Source organism: Panthera onca, chromosome A1 (assembly GCF_046562875.1).
Source record: "Panthera onca isolate mPanOnc1 chromosome A1, mPanOnc1 haplotype 2, whole genome shotgun sequence".
In the NCBI taxonomy this organism is placed as follows: Eukaryota; Metazoa; Chordata; class Mammalia; order Carnivora; family Felidae; genus Panthera; species Panthera onca.
In genome coordinates, this window is record NC_138339.1 from 224,794,055 (window position 1) to 224,821,445 (window position 27,391).

At 34.2% G+C, this 27,391-nt stretch overlaps 2 long non-coding RNA genes across 2 annotated transcripts in view; one reads left to right on the forward strand and one right to left on the reverse strand.

The window, feature by feature from the left end:
* On the forward strand, window positions 1-27,198 carry LOC132682162 (uncharacterized). Its single transcript, XR_009611508.2, has 4 exons — window positions 1-232; window positions 10,882-11,017; window positions 25,660-25,719; window positions 27,126-27,198. It is a non-coding gene; the product is annotated as an uncharacterized LOC132682162 (long non-coding RNA).
* Window positions 1,856-27,391, reverse strand: part of LOC144613159 (uncharacterized) — a 158,403-nt gene continuing 132,867 nt past the window's right edge. The window contains exon 5 of the long non-coding RNA XR_013550463.2: window positions 1,856-2,073. This is a non-coding gene — a long non-coding RNA (uncharacterized LOC144613159). The remainder of the gene's footprint in view (window positions 2,074-27,391) is intronic.

The following is a 27,391-nucleotide window of genomic DNA, read 5'->3' on the forward strand; positions in this document are numbered from 1 at the left end:
GATTCTTGTTCTTAGAGTTCAGTTATCACATCATGAGGAAGGGAAGAGGCTGCCTGTAAAGACTACTGCCAAGTGTCCCGGATGACAATCCCAGACACCATCAACGTAAAGACATATGAATGAGTGAGCCTTAATATGATTCTAGCCCCAGTCATAATCTGACTAAAACTGCATGAGATACCTGAGCAAGAATTACCTAGGAAAGCCCAGTCAACACCAAGAAAAATGAAAGGTGAGAACAAATTAACTATTGTTGCTTAAGCCACTAGTTTTGGGGAAATTTGTTAAACAGCAAGAGATAATCAGAACAACTGACTTCTTATCCATCTTATTCTAGTCAAGGATGTGTGTTAATAGATAATATCTATAATTCTGTTCTAAACATAACTTCTTACATTTGGTACCCTTCTTTGTTTGTCACCCCCATGATTCCCTCTCTCTACTTTCCTCTCTGAATATTTGCAGATAATCTAGATCTATTGGCTTGCTCCAAGAAAATCACTGTTTCTTTTCCCTAAGACATTTTTGTCCAATGAAAGGATTTACTAAGCGCCACCACACTGGAACTTTAACTTGATATGATTCTCACTGCAAGACTCAGTTTTGTTAATTCAAGGTTTAAATTTTACTACTTGAGAATAAGGAGTTATTTCATCCAACTTTTCAAGTCCATGAATTTATAGATTGCCTCTACTTTCCTTAATTGCTGCCTTGAATTTGCTGATTTTTTTTTAGCCTGTCTCATGTCTTGCCAAAAGAAGACAACATCAACCAACATAAAGCACCAACATTTCACTTCTCTTCCTGATTTCCAAGAACTACAAATTCATTTAGTACAATATCTGCTTCCTCAGTGACCATAAGCTACTGTTTTGCCAAATGTGTCACCATCTTTCCAGCCTCCAATAACAGTTTCTTTGCTGCACTACAACAGACCCTGAGAGACAATGTTCTCTATTTCATGTTTCTGATACAGCCAGTATCACACTCTCAGAAACTAATTTCAGCATCAGATGGATAGGCTACATTATGTGAAGTAACAAACAGCCCCAAATCTCAATTACTTTTAACAAAGTAAAAGTTTATTTCCTACAAACATTACATACAGTATGAGTCATGAAGGGAAGTCTACTTATTACATTCTCTTAGAGATCCAGAATGATGCAGGATTCATCTAAAAATGTAGTTCTTTAATAACTATAGATCCCATGGACATCAACAAGATAATAAAGAAATGCTCTGAACAACTCTATGCTCACAATTTGATAACCTAGATGAAATGGACCAACTCCTTGAAAGACACAATGTGCCAAAACTCACACAAGAAGAAACAGACATCTGAAGGAGCTTATATAAAAAATTACATGAAGAGTCATATCTTAATGAAATTGAATCAGCAAATAATAACCTCTAAAACAGAATGCAATATGCCCATTTGGGTTTGCTGGTGAATTCTATTAAATGTTTAAGAAATTAATCATATAAATTCTCTATAATTTTTTTCAGAATATAAGCAAAGAAAATACTTTCTAATTCATTCAATGAAGGCAGCATTCCCTAATACCAAAACCAGACGAAGGTATTACAAAAAATAACACTAAAGACCAGTATCTCTCATAAACATAGATACAAAAATCCACAACAAAATCCTAGCAAGTTGAATCCAACAATGGATTAAAGAATTATACTCCACAACCCAGTGGGATTTTTCCCAAGTGTACAGGCTGATTCAACTTTCAAAAATCACTTGATGTAATCTATCACATCAACAAGAAAGAAAAGAAAGAAAGAAAGAAAGAAAGAAAGAAAGAAAGAAAGAAAGAAAAGTCACATTATCATTTCCGTAGATGCATTAAAAAAATTACAAATCCAACATTCATTAATAAAATAAACTCTCAGCAAACTAGGAATAAAGAGAAATTTCCTCAACTTGATAAAAAATATCTGTGCAAACACCTACAGCAAACATCATACTTACTGGTGAAAAACTCCAAGCCTTCCCATTAAGATCAGAAATAAAGCAAGGATGTCCTCTCTCAGCATTCTTTTCCAGCATCATACTGGAAGTATTATCTAACACAAAAAGACAAGAAAAGGAAAATAAACATACGCAAACTTGGATGGAAAAAATAAAACTCTTTTTTTTCACAGATGACATAATAATCTATGTAGAAATTCTGAAAGAATTGACAAAAGAAAACTCCTGGAACTAATAAACACTTATAGATAGCAAGGTTGCAGGATACAAGTTTAAAACACAAAAGTCAATCTCTTTCCTATATATCAGCAATGAACAAGAGGAATTTGAAATCAAAAGCACAGTATCATCTACATTAGCACACCCAAACACAAATATCTAGGTATAAACCTAACAAAATACCTACAAAATCTACATAAGAAAAATGAAAAACTCTGATGAACAAAATCAAAGAACTGAACAAATGGGAAAATATTTCATGTTCATGGATAGGAAGACTAATATTGTCAAGATGTCAGTTATTATCAGCCTGATTAATATATTCAATGAAATCTCAGTCAAAATTCCAGCAACTTATTTTGTGGATATCAACAAACTTATTCTAAAGTGTACATGAAGAGGCAAAAGACTCACAATAGCCAAATAATATTGAAGGAAAAGAACAAAGTTGGAGGAGTTATACTACTCAACTTTAAGAATTATTAAGTTACAGTAATCAACACAGTGTGGTATTGGTAAAATAATAAACAAATAGATCAATAGAACAGAACAGAGAGTCTAGAAATAGACCCTCATAAATTATAGTCAATTGATCTGCAACAAGGGAGAGAAGACAATACAATGGAGCCAAGATAGTCTCTTCAACAAACATTTCTGGAACAATTGGACATCCACGTTGGGAAAAAAATAATAAATCTAGACACAGACCTTATATCCTTAACAAAAATTAACTCAAAATGGATCACAGACCTAAATGTGAAACACAAAACTACAAAATTCCTAGAAGAAAACATAGGAGAAAACCTAGATGACCTTGAATATGGTGATGGCATTTTAGATACAATACCAAAGGTATGATCCATGAAAGAAACTCGATAAGCTTGACTGCCTTAAATTTAAATCTTCTGCTCTGTGAAAAAAAAAAAAAAAAACCGACAAGAGAATGAGAAACAAGCCACAGACTGGGAGAAAATATTTGCAAAAGACATATCTGATAAAGGACTCTTACCTAAAATAAACAAAGAACACTTAAAAACTCAACAACAACAACAAAACTTGATTTAAAAGTGGGCCAAGATCTTCACAGATATCTCACCAAAGATCTAGAGATGGCAAATAAGCATATGAAAAGATGCTCCACCTTACAGGTCAGGAGGGAAATGAAAATTAAAGGAACAATAAGATAAAACTACACACCTATAGAATGGCCATATCCAGAAAATCAACCCCACCAAATGTTGGTGATGATCTGAATCAATAGGGAGTCTCATTCACGGCTGGTGGGAATGCAAAATAGTACAGTATGCTGGAAGACAGTTTGACAGTTCCTTACAAATCTAAATATATTCTCACCATATGACCCAGCAATTGCACTCCTTGGTATTTATACAAAGGAGTTCAAAACTTATGTCCACACAATAACCTGCAGACAGATGCTATAGCAACTCTATCATAACTGCCAAAACTTGGAGCCAACGAAGAAGTTCTTTTAGTGAGTGAATAAACAAACTGTGTTACATCCAGACAATGAAATATTGATCAGTACTAAAAAGAACTGAAATATCAGCTCATGAAAATACACGGAAGAAACTTAAATGTATATTACCAAGTAAAAGAAACCAATCTGAAAAGGCTACATACTGTATGTCTCCAACCATATAATATTCTGGAAAAGGCAAAGCTGGCAAAACCACAAGTGGTTGCCAGCGGATGAAAAAGAGAGGGAGAGATGAATAGTGAGTGTGCAAAACACTTTTAGGGCACCAAAAATACTCTGTATGATACTATAATGATGGACACACATCATTACACATTTGTCTAAACCCATAGAATGTACAAGACCAAAAGTGAACCAAATGTAAACTACGGACCTTGGGTAATTGTGACGTATCAATGTAGGCTCATCAGTTATAACAAATGTACTATTCTGGTGGTCAATGTTGATAACGGGGGAGGCTATGCAGGTGAGGGACAGGGACTGCATGGGAAATCTCTATACCTTCACCTTCATTTTTCTGTGACCCTAAACTGCTCTAAAAAAAGATCTTTAAAAAAGCAAACCCAAATATGTTGTTAAATTTAATCAATTCTAAAGTATTGAATTCATTTATTGCAATTCAGATCCTTTCATATGATTTTTAATTGAAATATAATTGACATATAACATTATATTAGCTAAGTCAGTCTGTGTGGGTCTTTAAAAACTGTTTCTCAGTTTCTCAGTTTGCTATACCGTTGTGAGTCTCATAGAAGCAAGCCTGTTGGCTTTTAACATTAGGTGTTTTGCACTCATTTCTCAGATGCGGGTCTTAAAAGTTGGGGCATCAGTGGTAGGATTCAAACCCTTCATTCCTCATGGAGAAAACTGGATGTGAGTTTCTCCTGATTATGGGCCACTGTACCAGGGGTGGGGGTTAAAGCAAGATTGTGTCAGACTTTCCTATCCACTTTGATGTGGGGTTTTTCTCATTCACTCCATGTGTAGGAGTTGCTTGGCTAGTTTTTGGGTTTCTTTCAAAGGAAATCTGTATATGTAGTTATAGATTCATTGTGTCTATGGGAATTGAGTTCAAGATCCTCCTACATTGCCATCTTGAGTCAGAACTCCTCACATGATATTTTTAAATACCAAGTTATAAGAAACAACTTTAGAACATCTCAGCCAGTCAGTGTTCCTTATTTATTGGATGATCCAAGCATTATTTTCTGAGGGTTTTTAATTCTTGATGATTTTGCTTATTGTTATCTGTTAGCTTTTATAACTGGACGTGCAGTACACTCTAGTCACTCTAAAGATCTCCTGAGCTTCAGGCCTATTTTTAGTAGAACTCATTAGGAAAGCATCCACGTATCACGTTGCTAATCAGGCCCAATTACTATAGTCAACCATAACTTCTTCATTCACATCACAAAGAGCAGAATCAATAAAGCTGTTCCTTAGAAATAACTCCCAGAATCACATATCAAAATTGGCCTCCTATGAGAGCTGATGCTACTTCTTGGGAAACAGAATCCTTTCTAAAACACCTTTATTGTATTTTCCTTTTCAAATTATTTCAAATCTCTGAATCATAGGCTGCTATTTCCCCACACTGATGGAACCTGAGAGAGCTTTATCTGAAATGCCAACATTAGGGTGAAACTTTAACAAGAGAACTAACTAAATTTTGAAGATAAATCAATAAAGAGAAGTGAGTATATTTGGTTTTTAAAAATTAATAGCTACCAGCTATAGCATTTATTCAGTATTCAAATATTCTATATAGAAAATAAGAAAATAAGTAATTGGAATCTGAGTAACTTAACTGAAGAATCTATTGTGTAATCACATGTGTGTTAAAGTCACATGTCTTATTAACACATTGTATAAATTTGGCAAATCTCTATCTAAATCTGTTCACATCAGGCAATTAAATTTTTTTTTAAAAATTTATTTAGTGAACCACTTCAAGACCTAATGAAATAAAGTAAGCAAAATTTAAGAAAAGTTGATAAAATAAGCAATGTATTCTTATATTTTATGTCTGGAAAATTTTAAACATATACAAAATTCGTGTTTTTTAATAAAATCACATTTAAGTTTATGAATCACATGAGCTAATAGCTATTATAACTGAAATAGTACAAAGAAATGTCAGCTCTTTGAGTAACAATAATTGATTAAAAGTACATGATTTCCTTCTCTACTGAATAAGGAATAAGACACAGAAAACACAAATCAAGCAAAAAAGCATCAATTTTTCTTAAGTTAACAGAGACTTAGGGAAATTCAAACTTTTTCTCATTTTTTTCCACTCTCATATTTCCCTCCTAAAATGCAACTCTATTGCAGTCAGAGTTAAAGAATATTGAAAAAACCAATCCTATGATCAAATTTGGTAGATTAAGTCCGAACTTCTTAAGCTTTCTACTGGCAAAATCAAATCCTTGCTATAGACTTCTCTGGCCTTTGTCTTTTTGTTTTGTTTTGTTTAATTACATGTTTCTCCCACTACTGGCATAAAATCACTTGAGTCTTCCTCCATGTGTAATCTTAGGTGGCTTAGTTCTAAAATCTTTTATTCTTTCAGAGTAAGTACAAATTTCCAAATGCTATGCAGTTTGATAAATATGGTGAAGTCAGTCAGAACTAATGTGGGTAGTCAAGTTCTACAATGAAAAAAAATAATAAGGCAACAGAGAAAGAATTTATTCTCTCTCTCTACCTGGAAACACTAGATATTGTGGATTCTAGGGGCCATACACAGCCCCTCCTTGCAAAGTGAAAATCATTTGCACCAATAAAATATTGATGATACAGAAAACAAATTTCCTTTGGCTTAAAATTCACTTGCTACTACCATTTACCTTCTGACTTCTCTATTACGAAGGAATGGAAGCAATATATGAATATATATGAATAAATGAATATGAGCACTATCCTATTCAATTATACTTTTAACAGTGATTGGTTGATTTCTATATGAAACAAATAAAAGGTTAGTAATTTTCATCAATACAATTCATTACAATTCATCTCCTCCATCTTCTCAGAGACAACCCTCTAGATGGAGTTCTGAGGTATATCAGGACTTTCTATTCATCCAAAGCTACGTTTGTCAGTACCTGATAAAATCCACCTTCAAAAATCTTTCAGCTATTCAGAAAATTCTTTTAGTCCCAGGCTTCCTCTCCCAACTTGATATTCTCTCATCCTAGTCTGGTTTTTCAGTTTCTGTTCCCCCTTAGACTGACCATTTGGAATGATGCCTTGGTAATCCATGTGGATTGGGTTTCATTCCTGCCCCAAAGATGCAGCCTCCTGAACCAATGACCTTAGTTTCAAAACTCCCCATTGCCAGCCCGAATTCAGCCCTTGTAACTCTGCCTCCCTATGCAAATATCATGCAGATTTTTTTTCTTTTCTTGGGAGAAAGTGCACGGTACAAGGAGGTAGGAGCAGTCTGTTTCTCTAAGTCAAAATGACTATTGATTTAATAATAATGAAAAGTAGAGAAATATGCTTTACACAAATTCCTCAATTGTAGTAGGTATGTAATCGGTGGCTCAGTCCATTAAGCGTCCGGCTCTTGATTCAGCTTAAGTCATGATCTCCCAGCTGTGAGATTGAGCCCTGTGCTGTCAGCGTGGAGTCTGCTTGGTATTCTCTCTCTCCTCTCTCTGCCTCTACCCCTCTTCACATTCACGCTCTCTCTTTCTCTCTCTCAAAAAATTAAATAAACATTTCTTTTAAAAAGAAAAGAAAAGAAAACAAAGGCAGCTTTGAATGGAGGAAATAAAACTGTACACTTCCATTAAATCATTACTCTCTCCAGGGCAATACTATCTTGATTCCTTCATAGAAAACCCTCAAAATCAATCTCTTTAATTAAACTTTAAAAAAAAAAGCTGTTTTTTGGGGGGTGTCTGGGTAGCTCAGTCAGTTCATTGTCTGACTTAGGCTCAGGTCATGATCTCACATTCGTGAGTTCGAGCCCTGCATCAGGCTCTGTGCTGACAGCTCAGAGCCTGGAGCCTGTTTTGGATTCTGTGTCTCCCTCTCTCTCTCTGCCCCTGCCCCACTCATGCTCTGTCTCTGTCTCTCTGTCTCTCTGTCTCTCTCTCTGTCTCAAGAATAAATAAACATTAAAAAAAAAACTTTTTAAAAATGAGTTAAAATTTAAAACTTTGGATTCCAGTTTAAGTAACATCATAAAGTTCAGAAACTGAAATAGTAACCATGTAACAACTCAAAAAATTTTTTGAATTGTAATTCCATGATCTAAATCACACTCAAACTCCAGTGGGGATTTAAAATATAGATAGATAACCAAATTGCATCCCAAACCTGCCAACTCAGAACTTCTGTGGGTCAGAATAGAAAGTATTTTTAATCAGTGGTATTAGCAGTCCCTGAGAAAACTCTCAATCCCTGCTCTAACTGTGCTCCTCTAGTTCATTTTATCTTGTGTGCCTCCTCTCAAAGTTGCCATAACAATAAGCAATCAAAATAAAATATCAATTCCAATGAAAACAAGTGGAAACTAAAGCAAAAGACCTAATATAAACCTACTGACTATTACTGACTCTGATGGATCAGAACGTTTTTGATATCCACTTCTCAGTTTACAATTTAAGTGTAGCGTAGTGTAGAACTTAAGGACATGCAATTGGGAAATATGTGGCCTGGTTCCAATCCAGGCTCAGTCACACACTACCTCCCTCAGTGACCCTGAGAAATTTTCTCCAGTCCTTCTCTTCCTCAGCTGAAAAACCCAGAAATAATATTAGTATCTCCTTCATAGAGTTGCTGTCAAAATTAAATTATTAAATATACATAAATTGCTACGGACAACCTCTTAGTGTACAGAAAGCATTCAAGAATCTGAGTTAGGGGTGCCTGGGTGGCTCAGTTGGTTAAGGGTCTGACTCTTCATTTTGGCTCAGGTCATGATCTCACAGTTCATGGGATCAACCCCCAAGTTGGGCTCTGCACGGACAGCATGGAACCTGTTTGGAATTCTCTCTCCCTCTTTCTCTGTCCCTCCCTGCTCGCACTCACTCTCTCAAAATAAATAAATAAACTTTAAAAGAAGAAAGAAAGAAAGAAAGAAAGAAAGAAAGAAAGAAAGAAACAAACAAACAAAGAAACAAAGAAAGAAACAAAGAAACAAAGAGGAAGGAAGGAAGGAAGGAAGGAAGGAAGGAAGGAAGGAAGGAAGGATCTGAGTTATAATTAATATTATTTTCATTACAGCATCGGAGTGGGTGTTAAAGAGTTAGATATCATGTTCAAGTTCAAAGAAATCAGGCTATAGAATATCATAAATTACTATTTCTTTTTGTAGATATTAAAATGTCCTACTAGTTTAAGTTTATTAGAAGCAAAAATGTTCACAAGCAAAAGCACTTAACAATGAAGGATAGTATGTGTATATGTATGTATACACACATATATACGTATACATACATACTTCCAAGGCTAGCAAAAAAAAGCATACAATTTTTAGAAAGTAAAAGCAACTTTAGTAGATTTATTTTCATTTATAAGTTGTTTATTTTGTTCTAGGGAGTCTGAATTTCTCAAAAGAATTCCTTGCCCAAGTAAACATGCTCTATTACACAAGAATGAAAAAACAATTTCATACTGTAAAAGATTTTCTTTCCAAAAAAGTTATCAGATGCTTAAATACATTCCCACAGGGAAGAAGAAACACCATACACGTGGTCAAGTTCTGTGTTTCTCGTTTCTGTCATTTAATCACTCTGTATTAGTATCTGGCTTTACCACAGGAAAGTTTCATACATGGAATCTGCTTCAAAGCTGAGTATAATAGATTCTCTTCTTTCAGGCTTATTCTATAGGGCATAATTTTCTGGGACAAAATGTGCAAAAGTGCTTTGTGGCAACAAATAGAGAATTGGAGGAGGATACGATAAAAAGTAAACATTGTTCAAAGGAAATAATAGTGACTGGGGTGAACCCCTCTGTCAAATAAATTTAACTTTATTTAAACCCACATATCACCTACTATTTACATTTTTCAAGATCTAAAGATGAATTTTTAAAAAAATGAATTCATTAAGTAGAAATATTTTAAATTCATGTACACATGTCAAAAATCTCTTGAGTTAAGATTCGAAGATATGTACTCTTTCCCACTCTTCCAAAAATTACAGACTACCTGCTATTATTTTAGATTTTAGACCATTTTTTCATTTTTCTCCTCTACTCCCTTAGGAATGTATATAATTTTTATTTTTTTTACAGATTTAAAGGCAGATTAAAATGAAATTATATAGCTCTTCTAACCTGTTCTTTTTTATTATTTATTAGGTTTCAGAGATCATTTACAAGGAACTAAATATACACCTGTCCTATTAATTGCCACATAATATTCTATCTAATGAATGGCTGTAATTTATCGAAGGATTCCTAATTTATGGGGTACATGCAATATTTCTTCTGTTACTAATACATACCATGTAATACTGAATAATCTTTCAAAATGTTCTCCTTGGCATGCACTCATTGTTAAAATTTTTTTATCTTTATTTTAATTCCAGTATAGTTAACAAACAGTGTTATATTAGTTTCAGGTGTACAATATAGTAATTCAACAATTCTCTGTAAGGAATGTACAGTTTTTAAATTACAGACATAGAATTGCAGAAATCTTTCAATCTTCGAACTGAAAAGTAAACAGAAAGACTAAAATGGGCTTGTTTCTCAGTTTCCAAAGAATTAATGTGTAATTTTCAATGCTGCTAATTTAAATCTACTTTAAGAGTTTCTGTCATGCCTAAGTACCTCCCTAGTTTTCTAAATATCTCCTTCCTTCTCAAAGCTAAAAGGCTGGAAGACACCTCCAAAAGTAGCTCAAGTATCTAAAAAAGGTGGATGATAAGCAGGAAATTCCACTGTAAAAGACTGAAGAGGTACCCAACAGGGCTGGATCTGAAAGGGTATTATAATACGTTAGCCATAAACTGTACTGCCCACATCAGGGAAGGAATGGGTTAGTGTGGAAGTCAGGGTGGAAAGGTGTTTAAGAAAAACTTAGGAATACATCATACTGAAGAGATAGCATTTGCACTCCTACCATGAAAAAGTCTTCATGTTCAGCCAGTGTGGGTGAAAAGAGAGTGCCAGCTAAGTAAAAGGTATTATCCCTTTTCCTCTAACCTCGATTCTCTTTGTCTAGACAGTGGCTAAACCAGAACATGGAGTGGTAAGAAGAAATGCATGAAGAAACAATTACTACTAATCCTTGAGCACCAAATCTGGCTGGGCAAGAGTGGAAGTTGAGGCTGTGTGAAGAGGCAGAATCTTCTAACCGAGTATGAGATTAAAACTTTAATGTAGTCTGGACTGGATATATTCTTAGTATGTTACTTAGTATAATATGTTCTTAGTATATTATTTGAAAATAAGAAAATCCTCAGGGATATTCCTGAGCTGTCATTCAGGAGTGGGAAGAGAAATGTGGCAAAGTATATATGAACCAGTGAGGGAGGAAGTAAAGGGTGGGAGACAGTCATTTCCTACTTGTACGCCACTAACTCCAGGTCATTTAATAAACAGGTTACATTTACAATAAACTTCTATCCACTAATATAAACCGTTTCTCTATTCTCTGGAAGAGCTCAAACAAAAGACCTTTGATATTTTCATTTAGACTATTATGTTGATAATTTCTTAGACAAGTAAGGAGGTGATATAGCTTTCTCTAATCTCCCCTTTTTTAATTCAGTGAAACATTAAAAGATTTAAATCAATGAAAGATTATCAGCTTTTTTGGAGGTAGGGCAGACAAAGGAAATTCCAAGTTTATTTTTTAAATGACAGGAAGCAATAATTATGAAAACTGCAAGTGTTCTTAGAGTTTGTACATTCTTTTTTGGAAAGGATATAGGCTGTGCAATGTTTTCTGTAACCATTCACTTCACAGTAAACAAATATGTCTGTATCACTTATTCAGATGAAAATTCAATTTGGCAAAAAAAAAAAGTTTTTGTTAGTAAAATCCATGGTTAGTAAGATTGTACATATTTTTTATAACCTTGAACTGAATTTTTAGTTCCTGCCTACTACAGCTAAAGTAAATATATATATATATACTTCACCAACTTTAGACTATGTCTTACCATGTATTGCCAAGGGGTTAAAACCTAGTCTATATACTCAGATACGAAGACATATAATTTTCTGTATTTTAAATTACTTCATCTTGGCTCTCAAGCTGACTCCAACTTTGCCAGCTAAATGTATCCTAGTGGTTTTATTTGAAAATAATCTATTTAGAATAATTACTCATTTATGAAAGATTTGTGCTTTCCCTCTAACTCCTTCTTCCCAATATGGCCTCTAGGTACAAGAAAAACTTAAATTTCCAATCAGCTAAGGGTAGGAAGTGTCTGGTCCTCATAATTTCCTCTGATTGCATAACACATTCCATTTGGTCAGAGCAGCAACCTTCTGTTCTCACTGTACCTTCTAAGATGTACCCTGGGCTGCCTGGTCATTGCATACCCTAAAGCAGCATGCACAGAGATGTGGTTGCTCCTACTTGGTCTATTTAAAGTTAGGCTCAGACATGCTACTGACAATAATAGAACTTGACTTTGCCTCTAGTCCTGAAATGCCCACACACACTATGACCTTATCCTAACCTCAGTCATCTTATGACCAGTGATTTGCTCAGCAATTTCTTTTCCCCTCCTCAACCTCTGTTGTAATAGTCAAGTTTCTTTGTCATGAGCAATAGATTCTTCCTGAATGAGTGGGGGGATGGAGGTGGATAAGAAGAGCTATAAAAAGATTTTTTGTGGCTTGAAAGAACATTGAGGAGGCTCTAGAACCTGACTTGAGTATGGGCTTCTAGGAATATAATCCAAAATTATGCCATAGGAATTCCACTTTGGAGTAGAATATTGTAGGTGGCAGCAGGCCAACATTCCCACAGCAGCAGCTAGGAAAAAAAAATGGATGGATTATATTCTTAATGCATCATAGAACCATGAAGAAAACAAAGAGGACTAAAAAGACTAAAAGTCTAGTGCTTCCTAAGTGAGCTGATGGTCTTCAGATACTTTTGTTCCTGGGAAGAAATGCTGATTTTTAAGAATGTGCTGAAGATCCAATTTGAATCAAGTAGAGGTATTGTATTGAGGAGGAAAAAAAATCACTGAAGCCCTTAAAATTCATATGGACTATAATGATCCATTAGAAACTAGAATAATTCTGAAATCCTGATCTGTTTTCTCCCAAGAAATATTTTTTTTTTTTTAGTTCTGGAGTAGAATAAGAGTCTGGTGTTCTAAACTGGAAACAAAGTAAAATCCCCTATTGTCTATGTTTGTTATAATACAAAATCCAAAAAAGGAAAAAAAAAGAAAACAAGGCATAAGAAACATGTAAGACACAGTCAAAAGCTCTAGTGTACACATAAATTGAACTCCAAAAGAAGAGAAATAAAAGAACTTGAGGCAGAATATCAGTATAGTATAATTAATATAATAGCCAAGATTTTTCAGAAACTAATAAAAGATAGCCACCCATAGATTCAAGAAGCTCGGTGAGCCTACAGAAAGAGAAATAAAAAACAAACAAACAAACAAAACATCAATGCTCATGATAATCAAACTGCTGTAATCCCAACACAGAAAAACAACTTGAAAGCAACCTGAGAGGGAAAAAAAAAAATAATAATAATAAGCACTATCTCTGTTAGCAAGACTAACAGCTAACCTTTCAATGATGGTATAAAATCCAGAAGACAATGAGATGACATCTTTAAAACGCTGAAAGAGAAAAAACTTCTAATCTAGAATTTATTATCCAGCAGAAATATCCTTTAAAAATGAAAGCAAACTACACATATTTTCTTCAATAAAATAACAGAATTTGTCACCAAAAGACCCAAAGTAAAAGAAATACTGTTCTACATCTGAGATATTTCAAAGAAGAAAATTTTTCTCACTCCTGCAGTCTGGGAGGAAATCATTACATTTTTGGAATTTATGTTATGAAAGAAGGATCTGAGGTTTGTATTCCCATCAAATACTCCACAGTTTCCTTCTGGGGAAGAAAAAAGAAAGAATCATGTAAGCCAATTCTCCTTCTTTAATTACAATCATGGTTTCTACATACAAACATATTGGCTAGTCTCTACTTTTTTTTTCCAATTTCATATAATGACAGCAATGAATTTTGTACTTTGTGCACTAGGCATGCAATAAATAAATACAGAAATGTGTATGAATTTCTTGGTTTTCAGTCCAGGAGCACTGAAACAGAAATTTTTAAAAATGCTAATAACTGTTTTTAATATAGCCTTTAGAGTTTAACTTCTTTTCACTTACATGATGTTATTTAATGCTTACAAAATTCCAGATAAATAATTAGTATTCAAATTTATACATAAGAATAATGTGACTCTGATGAGTTAAGCAATATATTGAAGTATGTGTATCTTAATTTAGGTGGGAGAAAAGTTTGGAAGAGTCAAAATAAAGACAGCTAAGCATCAAAGAGATCAAATACCCAGATTCAGTCCAGATCTCTTATCCAAAATTATCAACTCTGTCCATTATCCACATCAAGCAAATTCAAAATGGATTAAAGACCTAAATGAGAACTATGAAACCATAAAAAAAAAACGAGAGAAGAACACAGACAGTAACCTCTTTGACATCAGCCATAGCAACTTCCTTCTAGATATGTGTTCTGAGGCAAGGGAAACAAAAGCAAAAATAAACGATTGTGACTTCATCAAAATAAAAAGCTCTGCACCGCAAGGGAAGCAATTAACAAAACTAAAACACAACCTATGAAATGGGAGAAGATAAAGCAAATGATATATCTAATAAAGGGTTAGTATGCAAAATTTATAAAGAATTTATAAAACTTAACACCCAAAAAATGAATAATTCTATTAAAAAATGGGCAGAAGACACGAATAGACATTTTGCCAAGGATGACATACAAATGACCAACAGACACATGAAAAGATGCTCAACATCACTGATCACCAGGAAATTATAAATCAAAACTACAATATCACCTCACACGTGTCAGAATGGCTAAAATCAACAACACAAGAAACAACAGATGTTGGTGAGAATGTGGATAAAAAGGAACACTTTTGCACTGTTTGTGGGAATGCAAACTGGTACAGCCACTATAGAAGGATGCTTCCTCAAAAAGTTAAAAATAGAAATGCGCTATGATCCAGGAATTGCACTACTAGGTATTTACTCAAAGAATACAAAAATACTAATTCAAAGGATACATGCACCCCGATGTTTATAGCAGCATCATCTACAATAGGCCAAGTGTCCATCAACTGATGAATGAATAAAGAAGATTTGGTATACATATACAATGAAATATTATTCAGACATCAAAAAGAATGTAATCTTGCCATTTGCAATGACATGAATGGAGCTAGAGAGTAATATGCTAAGTGAAATAAGTCAGACAGAACAACAAATGTCATATACTTTCACTCACAGGTGGAATTTTAAAAATTTCAAAACTGAGCAAAGAGGAGGAAAAGAGAGATTGAGAGAGAGAGAGAGAGAGAGAAAGAGAGAGGCAAACCAAGAAACAGACTCTTAACTAAAGAGAAGAAACTGATGGTTACCAGAGGGGAGGTAGGTGGGGGAATGGGTTAAATAGGTGATGGAGATTAAGGAGTGTACTTATGGCGAGCACTGGGTGTTGTATAGAAGTTTTGAATCACTATGTCATATACCTGAAACTAATATTACACTGTATGTTAACTAACTAGAATGTAAATAAAAACTTAAAACAAATACACAACAAATATATGTAACATATATGTGTGTGGTATATATATCTACATACTTGTTTATAAGTAACAAATATAAATATCTATATTTTAAAATAACATATATTTAATAAAAGTGATCTTTTAGGTAGCAAACAGATAAAAGCAATGCCATCAGAATAAGTTCCTAACTATCTAGTAACAGACAGCCTTTAGAATTATATTAATAGTAAGGTTAACATCTCTGTGTCATTTTTAAAATACTTAAACCAGGTTATTTTTTAATTTCCAATTTTGAGATATTTTAAACTTAAAAGTTATATAACAAACATCTATGAACCCACAGTCAAGTTAAACACATATTAACATTTTGTCACCTCCCTTCAGTTTCTTCTATCTTTGATTTTAAAGAAAAAATAATTCCCCCGTGATTTTCCTCTTTTCTTACCCCCAAATAGCCACTCTTCTGAAGTTGGTATGTTTTTATATGTTGAGTCCATACACATGCATCTATTAATGAATTTTACTAATGTTTTGGTTATTTTTATTTATATAAAAAAGATGCTGTATCAAACCTTTTGCTGATACTTAAAAAATAATATGTTGATTATTTATATATGTTGACTGCATGTAGATCTTGTTCATTCATTTCATTTTTGTGTGTGAAGTGTTCCACTGTAATAATAAACCAGAGTGTATTTATTAGTCCTTATATTGGTGGGTAATTAGATCATTTCCTATTTTTTGTTATTATTAAAGCACCTGCAATGAATATTTTTTGCATGTATTTTTCTGTAATACATGAGAGTTCTTTAGCATAGATACATCTAGGGAAAATACACTTGCTGAATGCAAGGTGTTTCTATCTTCAATTTTACTAGTTATTGATTAATGCCTCTCAAATTGTGTTGTGCTAATTTATATTCTTAATGATAACACTTAACTAAGCCCCTTTCCCACATCCTCACCAACCATTGGAGTTACCAGACATTATAAAATATTTACCATTCTGGAGGATGTGAAAGATAATTACATTATTATTATTTTAATAGGCTTATTTGCAATATGGGGTTCCTCTTTTGTAAACTGTCTATATACGACCTTTGACAATTTTTCTTTGAGGTTGTTGGTCTTATCATTATTAATATGTAGAAATTCTTCTAGATAATTAGTCTAGAATTAGTCTAAAGAATAATCCTTTGTTCTTTGTGCTATAAATATCTTCTCTCAAGCAAAATAAATAAATAATATGCCACAGGCCTTTAGTGATGAGCCAAATCTTCACCATCGAGCACTACATACTACAATCTCACTGCTCTAAATTCTCTGCCAGGAACGCAATTTTAGTCCAGTTGCTAATGCCACCAGGATTAAACTACAGCCTATATTAAAAATTTGACCTTATAAGCACTTCTTGTTTTGTTTTCTTTTGTTTTTAATAAGTGGCATCCACCTCTACACATTATTCAGCAACTTGAGTCATTCATTCAACAAATGGGTTTAGAGATCTGAACATGTTACTGTAGATATCATTAACTCACTCCGCTTAATTCCTCAGAATTCCATAATATGAAAATAGCACAGTTGGTTTCAACATTTCTATTTCAGTGGAAATTTAGGTTGTTTCCAAATGTTTTCACTGTTGTCAGTTTCAAGAAAGAAAAAGACTTTGCTATCACTTCTCTCTTTGCTGTCTCCTCAAAGTCTTTCACGGGTGTGTGTGATGGTGGAGAGTGAGTATCCAGCATTTTCAGCTTTTCTAGGAGAGATCGTCTTCATCCTATTCAAAAAGGAGCCTCTCCCAAGTAGAAAAGAGTTCAGAAGGTGCACGGACAAATGTCCTCCTCATTGACCTTTATTGGCATTAGTACCAAAACTTACGTCTACAAACTGATTTAAGCCCTGCTTCCTTAGAGATTTTGATCAAGAATTATTTTTCTTGGGCCACCTGGGTGGCTCAGTCGGTTAAGCAACGGACTTCGGCTCAGGTCGTGATCCGTTCATGATTGGTTCAGGAGTTTGAGCCCCGCATCGGGCTCTGTGCTGACAGCTCAGAGGCTGGAGCCTGCTTCGGATTCTGTCTCCCTCGCTCTCTGCCCTTCCCCCACTCGCACTCTGTCTCCCTCTCTCTCAAAAATAGATAAACATTTTTTAAAAATTTAAGAATTATTTTTCTCTTAATTACAGCAAAGATAAATGGAATCATCTCTCTATGGTTACGATAAGTCTTCCAAAGAGAAGAAGAGGTAAGGTCTTCATATTCCACCAAGATTAACGACAGATCATCCATAACTTACAACGGAAGTAAATATCTTAAAGTACACGGAACACCGAACACAGCAGAGTTCACCAATCTTTTCACAAATAAAACATATTAACAGATTCCTTTTTCAAATTTATCACCTAATTAAATTATTGCCTTTCTGATTCACAAAGTCCAATAAAGAGAATAGAACTTCTAAAAAGAAAAGAGGCTTTGGTTAAAACTAGGTTTAAATCTTAATTTTGATAGCTTTGGCCTTGGGAAAAATCCCTTAATCTCACAAATCTTTCGATTTTCAGAGCAAAATAAGACTATGAATGCTTATTGTACAGTGTATTATAAAGATTCAAGATTATATAAATAAAATGTTGATTGTATAAAAAAACTTTTAAAATGTAACATAAGGAGACTTGAAATATCTTCAATGAAATTTAGAGAGCTACATTTTTTCCTTGAGGAAAAGAAGGAAATACAGGTTAATAAATTCTGCCATGGAATTACAAGTACATAGGAATAAATAACAAAAAGAAAAGATTCTCTGCTCTCAGTGTTTCTACAGACAATTTGAAAACAAGTGAGAATCTAATGGATTCAATGTTTATGAACAGAAACTAAACCAAAACAAAATAAATCACTGATTTGATCTCTTCCAGTTAGATAAGAAAGACTGGAACATTTCCAATATTCCTCTCATGTTTGTATAAAACATATTTGGGCTTCATTAAAAATATTTATTCAAATCTGTTCTAGAATTATCAAGGTCTACTCTTGGAACTATATTTTCTTAGTGAAAAGGAAACTGGTTAACAGTAATTATTTTCAATGTAAAAAGAGCTTCCACGTGCCTATCCCTGTCAGGCACTTCCATTAGACTTGAATCTCATCTGTGAGAGTAATAATATGCAGGCAGCCCAAAGCACCGAAGCACTGAAGGGATTGACTTTACCAGAAAGCCATTATTTGTAAATGCAAAGTATAAGAAACTGGTACATCAGACTACATTATGTGTCCACTCAATTTTTTCGTTTAAGCATCAAGCAAGAGCACTGTGTGTGTGTGTGTATGTGTTTTCTGCGATAGCACTATGGTCAGTCATTTGGCCAGTAGAAAATGAGAAGGAATGTTTCTAATAGCAAAAGTAGAAAAGCATGTAAATACAAAATTTGAAAGTGCCTACACTTTCTACATCCTATATTTATATTGGTATATACTTTACTACCTACACTAGAAAGAAACAGGGATCAGTAGTGGAAGGACTTAAACAATCATTTTGTTCTCTAAAACTCAGCTTTTTGCTTCAGCAATATGGTTCACATTCAGTTTCTTTAAAGCCCAAGAAATAAGGAATTGTAAGATCAAGTAAATGTCTTATTAAAAAGCTTTAGGGAGTTTTTCTTTCCATACATTGAAATTTTCCTAACAGAAAATATACTGAAAACTCTCAAAAGAAAATTTCCCATTTTTCTAACAAAGGTGATTATATTAAAAAATTTGAGTAGAACAAACGTTAAAAAAAGGAATTTTTCTTTCTAGTTCTCTATGAAATATGCCATCACAAAATTGAGAATCCAGAAATATTGGAATTAGTTACTTAGGTCATCAAAGAAGAGTCTTCATCTATCTTCTAATCGATCGAAGGGAAAGCTAAGGAGGAGTGACCTGACTGGGGCTATACGCCTACTGCATGGCAGAGATGAGACAAGATTAAAAGCTGGACAGCCTCCTGGCTGGCAGCCTTTTGCTCCTACATATATAACGATCCCTCCTAATGGTTAAAAGAGTGGCATGGGGGATGCCTGGTGGCTCAGTCATTTAAGTGTCCAACTTTGGCTCAGGTTATGATCTCATGGTTTGTGAGTTCAAGCCCCCACATTGGACTCTGCACTGACAGCTCAGAGCCTGGAACCTGCTTCAGATTCTGTGTCTCCTTCTCTCTCTCTCTGCCCTCTGCCCTCCCCTGCTCATGCTCTCTCCCTCCCTCTCTCTCTCCAGTATAAACATTAAAATTTTTTTAATTTTTTAATTAAAAATTTTTTTAAAACTTTAAACAGTGGCATGGAATAGCTATATAACTGCGTATCTCATATTAAAAACATCAACAGAACTACACACCGGATTTAAATAATAAGCTCTTTATTCATTTGTTCAAAGATATTTTTCAATACCTTCCGTTTGCCAGGTGTAATGGTATGCTTTGATTACATAGCAGCATGATCCATACTCTCATAAAGCCTAATGTCCAGTGTGGTGATAGAGTAACAAGAAAGATTTACTTTGATCTGGTAGCATCTATGTGAAGTGATAGCTAAACCAACACCAAAATTATGAATATAACTTTTTCAGTTTAAGAAAGAAAGCATTTCAGACAGAAGTAAATAAATGCAGGGGGCCAAGAAGAAAGGACCCAGCGTATTTAAGATCGGGAAAAGCAGCCAGTATGGCAGAAGCACATTGAATGTATGGAAATGGAACAAAATAAAGTTCAAAAGCAAGTTCAGAGTCATATTATCTATGATCTTACAAGCCTAGATAAGAGATTTTTATTTTATTGTAATTAAATATAAAACTATAATGTTTGTAAGCAGAAAATAACATAATCTCATTACATTTTTAAAAGCTCATTCTGAATGTTGCATGGAGAATGGATTAGAAGGCAGTAAAAGTAGGGGGCGCCTGGGTGGCTCAGTGGGTTGAGCATCTGACTTCGGCTCTGGTCATGATTTTGCGGTTTGTGGGTTTGAGCCACGTGTTGGGCTCTGTACTCACAGCTCAGAGCCTGGAGCCTGCTTCTGATTCTGTGTCTCCCTCTCTTTCTGCCCCTAACCCACTCACATTCTGTCTCTGTCTCTCTCAAAAATAAATAAACATTAAAAAAAATAATTAAAAAAAGATTCTCTTTAAAAAAAAAAGGCAGTAAAAGCAAAGGCTAGGAGACGAGTAAAAATATTACTGCAAGTTGGACTAATCAGGGAAGATTCAAAACCCTGAAATCAGGAATGAAAGAGAAGGAATCACTCCAAACCTTATGGAAATTTTAAAAAATTGTATAAGAACATTAAGAATGAAATACTGAAAAAATTAGATAACTTACATGAAAGAGAAAAATCCTAGAAAGGCACAAACTACCAAACCTGACCCCTCCCCCAAAACATAGCAAATCTGGATAAATCTATAACAAGTAAAATGAGGAATTAGTAATTACAAAATTTCCAGATGGCTTCACTAGTAAATTCTACCAAATATTTACAGAAGAATTAATACCAATTTTTCACAAACTCTGCTAAAAAATAGAAGAGAACAGAGAAAAAAAAGGCCACTATAAGACTAGTATTACCCTGATACCACAATCAGACAAACACATCACAAGAAAAGAAAAAATACAAATATTTCTTATTAATCTAGATACAAAACTAAATAAAATATTAGCAAATTGAATGCAACAATGTATAAAACACAATTAGACACCATGACACAATGGGATTTACCTCAGGAATTCAAGGTTGGTTTAACATCCAAACGTCTATTAACATAGCGTACCATATTAGTAAAATAAAGGACATAGTCACCTCAATAGACACATAAAAAAAATTACAAAATTCAACACCTTTTAATAAAAAAAAAAAAACACTCAAGACAACAAGGACTAGAATGGAAACTCCTTAATACAATAAAGGATATCTACAAAAAACAACACCTAATTTCATAGTTAAAGGTGAAAGATTGAATTCTTCCTCCTGAAATCAGGAACAAGACAAGGATGGCTCCTTTCATCACTTTTATCCAACACTGTACTGGAAGTTTTAGCCAGAACATGTAGGCAGCAAAAATAAATGCAATACATCCAGATTGGAAAGGAAAAAGTTAAACTGTCTCTAATTACAGTTGCCATAATTTTGTACATATAAGATACTAATATGCATTAAAAAAACAAAAACAAAAACAAAAAACTATTAGAACGAAGAAATGTGTTCAGCAAGTTTGCAACATACACAATCAATATACAAAAATCAACTGCATTTCTGTACACTAAAAATGAACAATCCAAAACTAAAATTAAGAAAACAATTCCACTTGGGGCGCCTGGGTGGCGCAGTCGGTTAAGCGTCCGACTTCAGCCAGGTCACGATCTCGCGGTCTGTGAGTTCGAGCCCCGCGTCAGGCTCTGGGCTGATGGCTCGGAGCCTGGAGCCTGTTTCTGATTCTGTGTCTCCCTCTCTCTCTGCCCCTCCCCCGTTCATGCTCTGTCTCTCTCTGTCCCAAAAATAAATAAAAAACGTTGAAAAAAAAAATTAAAAAAAAAAAAAAAAAAAAAAAAAAAAAGAAAACAATTCCACTTATAATAACATCAAAAAGAATACAATACTTATGAGTAAATTGCAAGACTTAGAAAATACAAGACTTATACACTGAAAAATATAAAATATTGATGAAAGAAATTAAAGGTTCAAATACATGAAAAAAAATCCATGTGTTCAGAAAACTTAATTAAGGCACCAATATTCTCCAAATAGATCTATAGATTAAAACAATCCCTATCAAAATCCTAGCTATGTTTGCTGCAGAAATTGACAACATTGTCCTAAAACTTAAATGGAAATGCAAGAGATGCAAAATAATATTGAACAAGTAGAACAAATTTGGGCAATCAATAGCAAATCTTACTGTAAAACTACAATAATCAAGACAGTATGATACGCATAAGGATAGGCATATAGAGTAATGAATAGAATTGAGAGTTCTGGAATAAATCCATACATTTGTGATTAACTGATTTTTGTCAAGGGTGCCAAGACTATTTCAACAAGGAAATAATAACCTTTTCAACAAATAGTCCTGAGACAAATGAATATTCATATGCAAAAGAATGACAATGGACCCCTGTTTTAAATTAAGACTAAAATTAGCTCAAAATGGATTGTTGATCTAAATATAAAAACTAAACATACAAAACTTTTATAATAAAACATTGGTAAATATTTATGAACTTGAATTAGGCAATTGTTTCTTAGCTATAACATCAAAAGCACAAGTGACAAAAGAAAATTAGATAAATTGAAGCATGTCAAAATTTCAAAAACTTCTGTGCTACAATGATAACCATCAAGAAAGTGAAAAGACAGTCCACAGAATGGGAGAAAATATTTGCAAGTCATATTTCTGACAAGAACCTTATAGCCATCATATATAAATAACCCTTGCAACCCAATAATAAAAAAACTAATCCAATTAAAAAGTGGGCAAATGGTTTGAATAGACATTCTCCAAAGAAGAAATGGCCAAGAAGCACGTGAAAAAAAAAATGTCCACATCATTGAGCATCAGGAAAATGCAAATCAAAACTATAGTGAGTTTTTATCTTTAAAATTCATCTGCACTTGTCTAAAATGGTTATGATAAAAATATTGAACAATAGCAAGCATTGGTAAAGACAGAGAAATTGGAACTTTCACTCACTGCTATTAGCAATGTAAATCTGGTATAGCAATTTTGTAACAGAATTTAGCAGTTCCTCAAAAAGTTAAACATAGAGTTACCATATGACCCAAAATTTCACTCCAGGATACATATCCAAAAGAAGTGAAAACAAATGTTCACATAAAAATGTGTATGCAAATGTTTACAGCAGCATTATTCAAAGTAGTCAAAATGTGGAAATAACCCAGATGTCCATTAAGTGATGAATGAATAAGCAAAATGTGTTATATCGACTCGATGGAATATTATTCAGCTATACAAAGCAATGAAGCACTGATACATGGTACAATTTGGATGAACCTTGGAACTTTATCCTAAATGGAAGTAGTTGGTAACAAAGGATAACATATTGTAGAGTTACATTTATATGAAATGACCAGAATAAGCAAATGTACAAACACAGAAAGTAGATTAGCGGTTGCCTGAGGCTAGGAGGGGGTAGCAATGGATATGCAGAGTGACTGCTACTACATTAGGAATTTATTTTTAGGGAGATGAAAATATTCTAAACTTAGATTTTGATAATGGTCGCACAAAGATGAGAATACAATAAAAACCACTTAATTGTACACTTTAAATGGGTGAACTTAATGGTATGTGAATTATATCGCAATGAAGATGTTTATACAAGAAAAAAAGAATTCACTCCACTGAAAAGACTTGTGAACCAAAACAATGGGACTGGGTATGGAAAGAAGTGTACATATGTGGAGGACTTGATATGAAGGAGTGCGAGAGAGGGGCATTGGAGATGGCTTCCTTTTCCTAGCATGATCTACCAAGTATATAGAAGTATTGTAAACCAGAATAAGGAGATCTGGGAGAAGATCCACTGGGATGTGGAAGGGGAAAGGTTGTTCACAAGTTCTGTTTCTTACACCTCAATTTTGAGCCACCCAGAAGAAAAGTCAGTGGAAGTAACAAATAGGTTTTATGAATTTGATAGTGTTCAGCAGATAGTAGCACATAAGGGTTATGTTAGTAAATAAGATCAACCATGGCAAAATTGTAGATACAGAGGTGGCTCAGGATAGAGCCCTGATGAGGTCCAAACTTTGTAAGCTGAATGAGTGATATTGACTCCTCAATACATAGAATGGCATTTCAGCATTCCTGGTAGCCTGGGTATATATATATATATATGTATATATGTATATATATATGTATATATACACACACACACACACACATACATACCTGTTTTTGGATTTTCCTTTAAACCATTTGGAACATCATTGATTAATGAATTAAATAATACTCTGACCTGTGTTTATTTCATATCTGTATGAAAATCATGATTTCATATTTTTAAACAATTATCCTACAGACAATACACTATTTAAAGTCCTTCTATGGCTTCACATTGTCCTTCAACCAAGAAACCAAAATCCTTAAATGAGCAACAGTGTGCTGCATGATCTGCCCATCTCTCTTGCCTCACTTCTATTATGTCCCCCCTTTTGCTTTTGCTACTCTAATTATTTCTGTTCTTTAGTTCTTTCATCCCCAGTGACCCTTCCCATCTTGGACTCTTCATCAGGTCCTGTGCCTGGAGTTCTTTGCTCTCTCTGTCTTCCACCTCTTTACTAGGTATCTCATGGCCATCATCTGCATGGTGTTTCCTAACCTGTCTAAGTCAGGGTCCCTGATTCTATGTTGTTATCATAGCCCCAGGATATAGCACAGCTTAACACATAGAAAACACTGAACACTTGTTGAATAAGTAAATGAGTGAATGAATGTTATATAATTCCAGCCCTGATTGTTCTGATTTGTTGATTGTATTCTTAAAATTCAAGGAAAGTATGCAACCATCTGCTTTTACATTAAGGTAACTTTCAAATGTAAGATGTGAAATATACCTTCTTCTCTAAATTCACTTGTCCTTGTAAATGACCAAAGGTCAACTTCACCCACAGCATGCACAATACAGTACATCGCTGCAAAGCCAGATTTCCACTGCCTGTTTCTCATCTTCACTCAGTCCTTCAGAAACTTGATGTGTTTTTCTCCAGACAGGGCAAAAAATGGATGGCAAGAGCAATGTGATTGTCTCCAGACCTTTCAGGAAACATCAGTTCCCAGCATTTCTGCTAGAAGGGAGGTACCCTCGATAGTAAGACAGAACCAGAATCATAGCACAAAAAGTTTCTGCCATATTAAAAGGGCTTTTCCACACTAAAACATCTGTAATTTTGCTGATGAGTCAGATAAGATCTCCCTGGAAGTAGTTCATCTTTTGTACCCTTTCTCTTCCCATTTGAGATGGGAGGGTGGAAATGGACAGTGGAGATTAACTCAGTCAACAAAATGTAAATATAACATACGTAAGGAACTGAAAAATATGTCTAAAGATTGATTTTCTTCTGTGCTTTATTGGGTATAAATATCTACTGACTTATGTGTTGACTCTTAATCTTATAATATTGTCATTTTTCTTTATTATGAAGTATGACCTGTCACAAAAGGAAGAGGCACTATAATATGGTACCAGTCCCTCCATTATAAAGGTAAATTATATCTACCAACCTGTTTTTTAGGGAGATTGCAAAGTTATTTCCCAAACATCATTTATCACACTATTGCATACTTGTATATAAATACAAATTTACTGTAATAAATGACTTAATGGCCTGTGACCTTCCCTTGTGTGTCCCTGACCTGATTAAAACACAAGGTCTCCTTCCCCAAACTTGAGTTGTCCCAGAAGTTTCCTCCCACTCCCAATCTCTTCACTTTTTATAAGATGAAAGAGACTGTATAATGGAGGTATTAGAGTCTGAAGTCCATAATACCTAAAACCATCTGATACATAAGCTGAATTAGGGTTGGATTGAAATTCAGGTCTCATTTTCAATTCAAGGGGTCCTACTGAGACCTAGCAAACATCAGCAACTATTGTGGACTAATACATCAGTCATTTAACTGACCCTTGCAGCATAGCCATAGTACAGGGTACTAGGGACTCTCAGATATTATTTTAGGTTCATTTGGCCAAATAAAAAGCTTATTTCCAATGCTTTAGTTACAGAAAAGCCTAGAATCCCAGGTTGTAATTAATTTATATTTTAGCTCATTATTCCAATGAAAACATATAATTTTCTACAGAATAATATCCCTGCTATTTGAATACTGAGAGGTGACAGGATTACAAAAAGTTCTGAGAGCAGTTTTCAGAAATTTAATGAGGAATTTCCTGTACAGTCTATAGTGAGAAAAACTGGGATGATGTCCTGGTCTTTGCAAGCTAAGTGTCCTTATATTACTAAAAATACTACTGCTTAGTTGTAGATAATACATAATACTTCTTTTATATCAAATTGTGTAATATAAAATTCTAATACTTTATCATACATATAAATGTTTACATAGGTAACAATTAACATTTTAACGGCTAAATGATATACCTAAATGGTAATTAATAGCTAGGTATGGGAGGTCCAGAATTATATCTGTGTCAGTAAGCCATTGTATTGTCAGCCCAACGTCTACATTTTAAACACAGAAATCCCTCTCACCACCCCAGTTAACGTGTTCACACAGTGATCTGTCGTGAGTAATGCTTGTACAATGCAACTATTCCACTGACCACTGTTGGTTGGAGCAGGCTTGGGCCCCTGATCCAATCTGGAGCAACTAGTTAAGACTGGCTGAGGGAAAGAAGTTAGTCTTTCTTCATCTAATTAGACTACATACAAGTAAAACTTGGGTACTGTGGGTTGCCATCTTCTACCTATAATACTTACAGAGCAGAAAATCCATTCTGCAAAGAAACAAAAGAAAGTTGCAGATACACAGAGTCAATTAAGTAAGAATCCTCCCGGCTATTTAGTGACCAGATCCGGACCCTGCCTGCCTGTGAGTTCTATGAAACACCCCTGTACTCTCCTAATAAATTTCATTTTTTTTCTTTCAGCTTGCTATAATCAGATTAATGTAATCAGAATTCAAAGAGAGAAGTCATAGATGAGGAAGTAGAGTAGGCCACAATCAGGTAGGAGAAAACAGGAAACAAAAGTCAAAAGCAAGGTATCACGATAAAATAGCCTAGAAATATATGCGCCAAACAGACCGGTTGAACTATTGATTCTAGGCTGCTGCTCATATACTGTGACATTCCTTCTGTATGGCTTAGACAAATCTACAGCTAACAAGAGAACAAGTAAGGATGCTTGATGTCTC